Source organism: Olea europaea, chromosome 20 (genome assembly GCF_002742605.1).
Source record: "Olea europaea var. sylvestris chromosome 20, O_europaea_v1, whole genome shotgun sequence".
In the NCBI taxonomy this organism is placed as follows: domain Eukaryota; kingdom Viridiplantae; phylum Streptophyta; class Magnoliopsida; order Lamiales; family Oleaceae; genus Olea; species Olea europaea.
In genome coordinates this window covers 15008755-15017374 of record NC_036256.1, presented here as the reverse complement: position 1 = coordinate 15017374, position 8620 = coordinate 15008755, and positions in this window count along the sequence as shown.

The following is an 8620-nucleotide window of genomic DNA, read 5'->3' as shown; positions in this document are numbered from 1 at the left end:
AAATCTCTACCAAACAAGCAGTTAATTTTATATATATATTTGAAAAATATATATATGTGTGTGTGTGTGTGTGGCTCAAACAACAGCTAATCTTCCTCCATCTCAACCTTCCATAAATCCTAGCACATTAGACGGAAAGGCCACCCAATTTTGCTCATAGACAAAAAATTAACGGCATCATGATGCTTGTTTGGTAATAAATTAGCACTTAGGTGACCTTTAATACGATGTTTCATCTTCAATTTTTGAGTCAAAAGATCGTGGTATGCAATAAGATTTTAAGTGATTATATTGACGTTATAATTTCTTAGAAGTTTACATATCTCAATTGCCACTGCACTTTTCAAAACATTTCTCAATTGTTAACCGAACTAAATAATGTTTGGATCAGTTCGGAGCGGGATCATACTGATTTTCAACCAACTTTTATAAACTTGGCAGCATAACCACCATCATCCACACCATACCACTATCATCCACACCATAGACTGGTTCTGTCACATATATGCGCCATCACCACCATCATATATTAGCAAATCACATACCTCCACCATAAATCATGTTACATGTTTGCACACTTGGGCAACCCACCGGGGCCCACAACCAACTCATGCCGAATCACGTGGCATTGGAGCCGAGGTGATTTGCATAGACAAGACCCTCCAACCGAGGTCGACAGATGCCTATGCCAATATATGCCGAGACCCATATATTAGCCTCTTCTGAAACTTCTGACGCCCTTCGTGCCGAGGCTCATATACCGAGGTCATGTGAAAGTAGCCAAAGCCCTGAAGCCGAAGCAGAAGCCTCCAAACCATAAAGGAGCATCTTCCATGATCACTTCTCCCAAGAGATCTTCTGCATAAAGATCTTACTTTAATGATTGATAGGACGTTTACCATAAGTATAAATGTTAAATCTTATCACTAGTATGGGGGTTCTGCATAGACAATAAATGCGCAACAAGCTAGGTAGTCATGGATGATACCTGTGATTAGACGTTTAAGCTAAAGAGATGAGGTCACGTGCCACCTCATCCAGGGGCTACCATTTCACATGTACCACTATAAATACTCCCCCATGTACCCCATAGAAAGGCTAATGCAAGAATCAATACAAAAAATCACACTTTACTCTCTCTTTCTTATTATCTTGCAACACAATACGAATTTACGCATATTTACATACACATTCACAAACGCCGATTGGTAATTATTATACAATCGATCCACGAACAATCCCGTCGAATTTCGAACGCTCTCGTCCTGCGCCGTTAAGCTACTCCCACGCCCTTGATCTTTCCGTTTTAGACCGTCCACGTATCTTAGCGTGTTAGACTTTCGCTCACATGTGTGCGGGTGGATCCGACATCTATTGGCAATATTTTTTGAGGTCAACAGATTAGCGTCGTCTGTGGGAAGCCTCGGCATGGCCCAATCATCCACCGTATTGGGAAGCGTCGTTACCTCGAAGGAGAGGCCAGCGTCCCATCTCTGGGCCACCTCGTTTGAACTCCGAGATGCATGCACTTGCCTCCCTTTGGCGAGGCTGAATGCCAATGGGAGAAACCTCAATATGGCTGAACCATCCACCATGTTGGGAAGCGTCGTCATCTCGGAGGAGAGGCCAGCGTCCCATCTCTGGGCCATCTCGTTTGAACTCCGAGATGCATGCACTTGCCTCCCTTTGACGAGGCTGAATGCCAATGGGAGAAGTCTCAACATGGCTGAATCATCCATCATGTTGGGAAGCGTCGTCACCTCGGAGGAAAGGCCAGCGTCCCATCTCTGGGCCACCTCGTTTGAACTTCGAGACTCTGGGAGGCCTCAACAAAACAAACTTTTATACCCATTGATTCATAAGGCTCAACAACTACTAGCTTCACGCAACTACCTTTCAAATCAGACAGCAATATTCCCAGTTCGGCTGAAACATGGTCCAGTCACAATCCATTCAGGTTACAGTTATTAAGCTTAAGTATAATTCATTTGCTTAAATCCAATATTGGTCATGGCTCGTGAGGCTTGCATATAATTTACTTGCTCAAGTGATTAGAGTTAGGATACCAAGTGAAAGTTATTTAGTTCTTCAATCAACATTAAGTTCAATTGCTTGACGAAGCCAATGCACTTAGGAGAAAAACAACTTTGAATGAAAGAATATATTATTTTGATTTTCAATCAAGATTACAAAGGGGGGCTTGGGACGATGATGGAAGTGCCCCTGCTACTTCATCTCCAACCGCTTCATCAGCTAGGATTTGAAGTACTTCATCGATAAACTTCGACCTCAGTTGTGACAGGTCTTGATTTGGATAGAGTTCCTCAGCCCTCTCCATCATCTCGACATAAGCATAATTTTTCTAGTAGGCGCTAAAGCCCTTGTACTCCTCGGTATTGTGGAAGTTGGCAATGTAGTCTTTCACCGCCTCCTCCCTCGCCACATTTGCTTCTTCCTTTGCCGTGGCCGCTTCATCAACATACCACTTTATTTGGCCCTCCAAGAACTTGTACGCATCTTGGGCCCCAGCTAGCTCCAAGTTTGCCTTCTTCAAGACTTCGGCAGTCACCTTCTGGTGGTTATTGGAAACTTCCACTTTCTTAGTTAAGGAGGTCACCTCGCACTGGGACTCATACACCTCTTTCTTCAACGCCTCGATCTGAGCCAAGGCAGACTCCAGGTTGCCCGCATCTTCAAATTTTTGGGCCCTCGCTTCCTCTGCCTCGGCTCGAGCTCCCTTCAGCTCCTCTTCAAGGGAGGCCATCTTCTTTTCAGAGGAATGGGTCCTCGTTTAAAAGCCAGTAAGGGCATCCCTGCACTCCAGTGCGAGGCCAAAGGTCCTCACACTTTGGCGCACGAGGGCCCTTGTCAAGTCCGTGGTGTCACATGAGTCGGCATGCAACTACCACCGATCTATCCAGAATTTGTAGAAGCTTTCTGTAGCACTTCGAATTTCAGGTGGCAGAGCCTCCACCAAAGCTGGAGCCAGAACTTCCTCCCTTCCGGTAAAGAAGCTCGGAGACTTCCCTTGGGCCCTCGCAGGCCTCTACTTGGCGGCCTCATCCTCTGCCGTCTCAGCTGCTTTCCTCACAGCCTCTTCCTTAGCCTCCTCAGCCTCGACTCGTCAAACCATTTCAATCTTTACCGCTTTCGAGGCGGCTTCAAGGAGCTTCGAGTGAGTGACTTCTTTGCCTTTATGGGACACAGAGGTCTCGAACTTTCCTGACGAGCTGGTGACGTGCACCAGCTTCCTCTTCTTCTGCTCCTCGGGGACCTTCTCCTTCCTTGAGGCTCTTCGACCTTCTCCGGCCTCTGAGGTGTCCCCTCTTTGGGAGCCCTTGAACTGCTATCTTTAGAAAGGCGCTCGACCCTGCCCCGAACCTCTTTGGCACCAGTCGATTCAGACTTCAGGGGCCTCGCCTTCACAATGGATGTGGCCCTAAGTATAGAGGCCATATTAGGGGCTAGGTATTCCTTCCTCTTGGACTTGTCTGCAGAACACGTTAATGCATCAGCATCAAAACAAAAAGCAAGAAATACACAAGTATAAGAGCTTCTTACCCTTGGAGGCCATCAGTTCAAAATCAAGGAAGTAGCGACTTCGACCGATGAGGAGGTCAAAGTGGCGAAGCTTCAAAGGTCTCTTGTAAATGTCCTCTATCACTTCAAACTCCTTCTTGCTCAACTCGAATCTCGTACTGCTATCTGTAAAGGAAGCCTCAACAGTTAGAAAAAGAAATTTGAATACAGAATACAAACTGTTTAGGCTGGGAAACTCACGAGCTTCGTAGTACTGGGTCAGTACTGTACAAGCCAGGGCTGTGTCCCCCTCCATCGCCTGCCACCTGTCCCTCATCCAGAACCACGACTCCTTCCACCCCTTAATGGAAGAAGGCAACCCACCACAAATGGTGCATGAGCCCCCCAAGGAGTTAAGTAATACCACTTCCTTAACTCCTTACCTATTATCCTAGGCTGGAATAGGGTCATGAAGACGTGTGGAGAGACATGTCCTCCCCAAGTGACACTTCCTTTCATAGGTAGTACGAGCCAACAAACTAGCTCCACTCATTTGGCAGAACCTGGGCCGACGACAACATAAAGTTTCTCAGCACTGCCCTGAAGAAAAGGTGCAGAGGAAGACGCATACCTGTCTTAAACAGGTACTCGCTCACCACCACGCATCCAGGCCTCGAATAGCAGGCTCGCTCATGGGCATCGGGTACTAACATCTCTACATAATGAGGTACACAGTACCCTCCCTAATCTCCCCCAACCTCTTCCGTGTCTTATTCGAAGGGACTCTAGACGCCCCCCCACTCTTCACTGTAGTCTATTGCCTCCTCGGTCATAGCATGCTGCTCAACCTCGGAGTCCCCCTGTAACTAGCCCCCTGACCGAATGACGCGACAGTGACCAGCACCCTACTTGAGGTGGACTCCATTTCAGAAAAGGACTAAGAACGCAATACAAGTGATTTTCTATGAAAATACCTGCGGGAATAACTACGCCAACGAAATGGCGCCGAAAAACCAGAGTACAAATGCTTCCACGTCGGAAAACTTAAGCTTTGGAAGAAAAATCAGATTGCAAAGGTAGAAAATTCACAAAAGTGGGGGTCTCTTGCCTTTTATAAAGGGCCACGACGAACCCCAACCGTCTGATCAAAGCCTATCCAATTTGGACCCTTCATTCTAAATCAAATCCGAGGCATAGAATTCAAACGGTTTTTCAAACCAACGCCTTAGATTTAAACGTGTCTCCCACGCACCTCCCCCAACACGTTTGCTTCTAGAAGCTCCATCTATTCTCATGATTACGACTTTAATTCGACGGCAGCAGGCGCCTTGAAAGTTGTAACGGTTCAGCCACCTTTTCTCGAAAATATGCGCAAAACATCAAATCATTGGCACAACTGTCGAGGAACAATTATTGTCAATGTGCCTCAGATTTCAGCCATAAAGCCTCGTAGGTTCGATTCTCAACCACCTCGGCTTCCTCATTCAGCCATAAAGTCTCGTAGGTTCGATTTCCCAAACCACCTCGGCTTCCTCTTCATCATTCAGCCATCAAGCCTCGCAGGTTCGGTTTCCCAACCACCTCGGCTTCCCCTTCATCATTCAGCCATCAAACCTCGCAGGTTCGATTTTCACCAACCACCTCGGCTTCCTCTTCATCATTCAGCCATCATGCCTCGCAGGTTCGATTTCCCAAACCACCTCAGCTTCCTCTTCATCATTCAGCCATCAATCCCCGCAGGTTCAGTTTTCCAACCACCTCGGCTTCCTCTTTATCATTCAGCCAAAAAGGCTCACAGGTTCGGTTTCCACCAACCACATCGGCTTCCTCTTCATCATTCAACCATTAAGCCTCGCAGGTTCGGTTCTCAACCACCTCGGCTTCCTCAGTAGAACACCATAGCACATTTCTAACTCCAACCATGATATGAATATCTATACTTGGATTTGGGGGAATATTATTTGGGGTTCAAATTTTTTTTTTATTTAACCAATTGACTTTACTTCACCGAAGTCCTCGCATTACATAAATGACTATACTAGAACTTGGGGGGCTATTGTTACGTGTTTGTACACTTGGGCAACCCACCGGGGCCCACAACCAACTCATGACGAACCACTTGGCACTATAGCCGAGGTGATTTGCATAGACGAGGCCCTCCAACCGAGGTCGACAGATGCCTATGCCAATATATGCCGAGGCCCATATATATTAGCCTCTTCTGAAACTTCTGAGGCCCATATGCCGAGGCCATGTGAAAGTAGCCGAAGCCCTAAAGCCGAAGTAGAAGCCTTCGAACCATAAAGGAGCCTATTCCATGATCACTTCTCCCAAGAGATCTTCTGCATACAGATCTTACTTGAATGATTGATATGACGTTTGTCATAAGTATAAATGTTAAGTCTTATCACTAGTATAAGGGTTCTGCATAGGCAATAAATGCTCAGTAAGCTAGCTAATCAAGGATGATGCCTAGGATTAGACGTTTAAGCTAAAGAGATGAGGTCACGTACCACCTCATTCAAGGGCTATCATTTCATATGTAACACTATAAATACTCCCCCATGTACCCCATAGAAAGGCTAATACAATAATCAATACAAGAAACCACACTTTACTTTCTCTTTCTTATTATCTTGTAGCACAATACGAATTTACGCATATTTACATACACATTCACAAACACCGATTGGTAATTATTGTACAATCGGTCCACGAACAATCCCGCCGGATTCTGAATGCTTTCGTCCCACACCCTTGATCTTTCCGTTTTAGATCATTTACGTGTCTTAGCGTGTTGGACTTTTGCTCACATATGCGCGGGTGGGTCCGGCATTTGTTGACAACATTTTTTGAGGTCAACAAATCACATACCCATGTCCACCATCGTTAGATCTGTGCGCTGCTATAGCATCCATAGGAAAATCAAACTCGAAAGTACGAAGAACAAGTAGATTTATCGAGTTTGAGAGGTAGTGTTGAGTCACAATAGTAAAGAAAGCTTTATGTGACTCAAAAGACATTTGAATAACATCACCATTCTCTCTTTAATGTTCACCGTGCTATAAGTTAGACCAGCATCTAAGCGATAGAGTGGCTATTAAAGCATTGAGAGTTTGTTTGGTACAGCTAAGAAACCAATTAAAATCAATTTTTAACCGTTATTACATTATTACAGTTTTCATTTTTGAATTATTCTCTCATAACTAAGACTCAATTTATCTCTAACGATAAAAAAATCAATTTTCAAAATCCCTACTAAACAAGCACTGAATTTGAATCCTATTAAAAGGTCAAAATAAGTTGAATTAGGTAATTTGACTTCTTCGTTAATAATTAAAACGGAATTAAATTGCTTCTAATTCTAATTTATAAACAATATATAATTCATATTCCATAATCCTCGAGATCCTGTTCAAATTCGCATGCATGAATGGAATGTAAATCAATGAAGGTCAATTTTCCATTTTAGATCTTTCAAGCAAATTATACGTCAATTTTCACGAAAAAACCCTATAAATAAAATTGAGAGCCACGATTTTCAAATTATCTAATTCAACTTCTAATTGCTCCCAATTGTCTACTAGCAATCTTCAAAATATTGTCATGTGGTCGAATCAATTATTTAATATTTGCAATCTAGTCCTCAAACTTTAGACTTCGTCATTTTTCACCAATTTTTGCTCTTTCTTTCAACTCTTCATTCAGCCATTGTGTTTTATCCTATATAACATAAAATGCAACAAATTAGGATATATTTTGTCAAATGAACTATCAAATACCACTATTTTACACTCCGAATAAGGGTATAAAATACACTCATCATTGGTCAAGTTGCACAATTGGCAAAGGACAAATCTTTGTTAAACTATCACGTAACTCTCCCATTTCTAACTTTGAAAAACTAAATTTTGTTTCCCAACTTGAAGTGGCGCCTAGAATTTTGAAATGATGCATATTTTTATAAGGATCACATGACGATTTAACCTAGTTTTAAATGTTTACTGTCACTTTGAACTAACTTTGAAACTAAAACTAAAAGTTAACTTGCTACTTAAACAATATGTTGAGTACCAATTCCGCAACTTTCCCTAAAAACTATTAATAGAACTTTATTCGTCGTGATTAGAGTAATGGTTTATCCTTCAATCTTGCTTGCAATGGTAATGTATCCATTTATGACATGCAACCAAGAATTATGCATGTGTACCCTCCTATCCTCTGGAAAAAAGCATGCTTCAAATAAGCGATTAAAAGAGAGGGATGGGGCACAAATAATGAATTTGGATTTGGATTAGGATTAAGAAAGATAGTTTAAGTTGTTATACGATTTTGTAGGAATTGATTCAGATTAAGGAATGTAGTTTTTCTTTTTTGTGTTACATTGATCAAGTAACTCTTGCATTTAGGATAAATAATAGCAATAAAAAAGGAAAAATTGCATCCACGGTTTTCAATCTGTGCCCTTGTTTGAGCCTCATTTTATCAAAAATTCATTCATTCTTCAATAAAATAAATTCACACAAAATCGAATTTTTTTTCTTATTTTTAAACTACACATGCTCCAAAATATATTATTCCATAATACATTTTTTCTCCCAAAATGAGGCTCAAACAAGGACATATGTAAATGTAATATATAATTTTATTATTATTATTATTTTAAAGTGAACAGATATATAAGAATGGTGCCAAAATATATTATTCCATAATACATTTTTTCTCCCAAAATGGGACTCAAACAAGGACATGTGTAAATGTAATATATAATTTTATTGTTATTATTATTTAAAGTAACATATATATAAGAATAGTGCATGAAAATAGGTCCCTAAATAAATATCAGCTAAAGGGCATACACTTAACACCAACTTCTTCTTGTTAAAAAATTAATGGCTCCAAAGTAAAGAATAGTTGTTTTCCCATTCATGGCACAAGGCGATACCATCCCTTTCTTGTCAATGGCACTGAAACTTGAGCATGAAAAGGCCAATGAAATAACCTTTACAAACACCGCTCTCAATATCAAGGAACTTCAAGACTACATCCCTAAATTCTCAAACATTCGAACTAGTAAAAATCCCTTTTGACAGCACAGAAC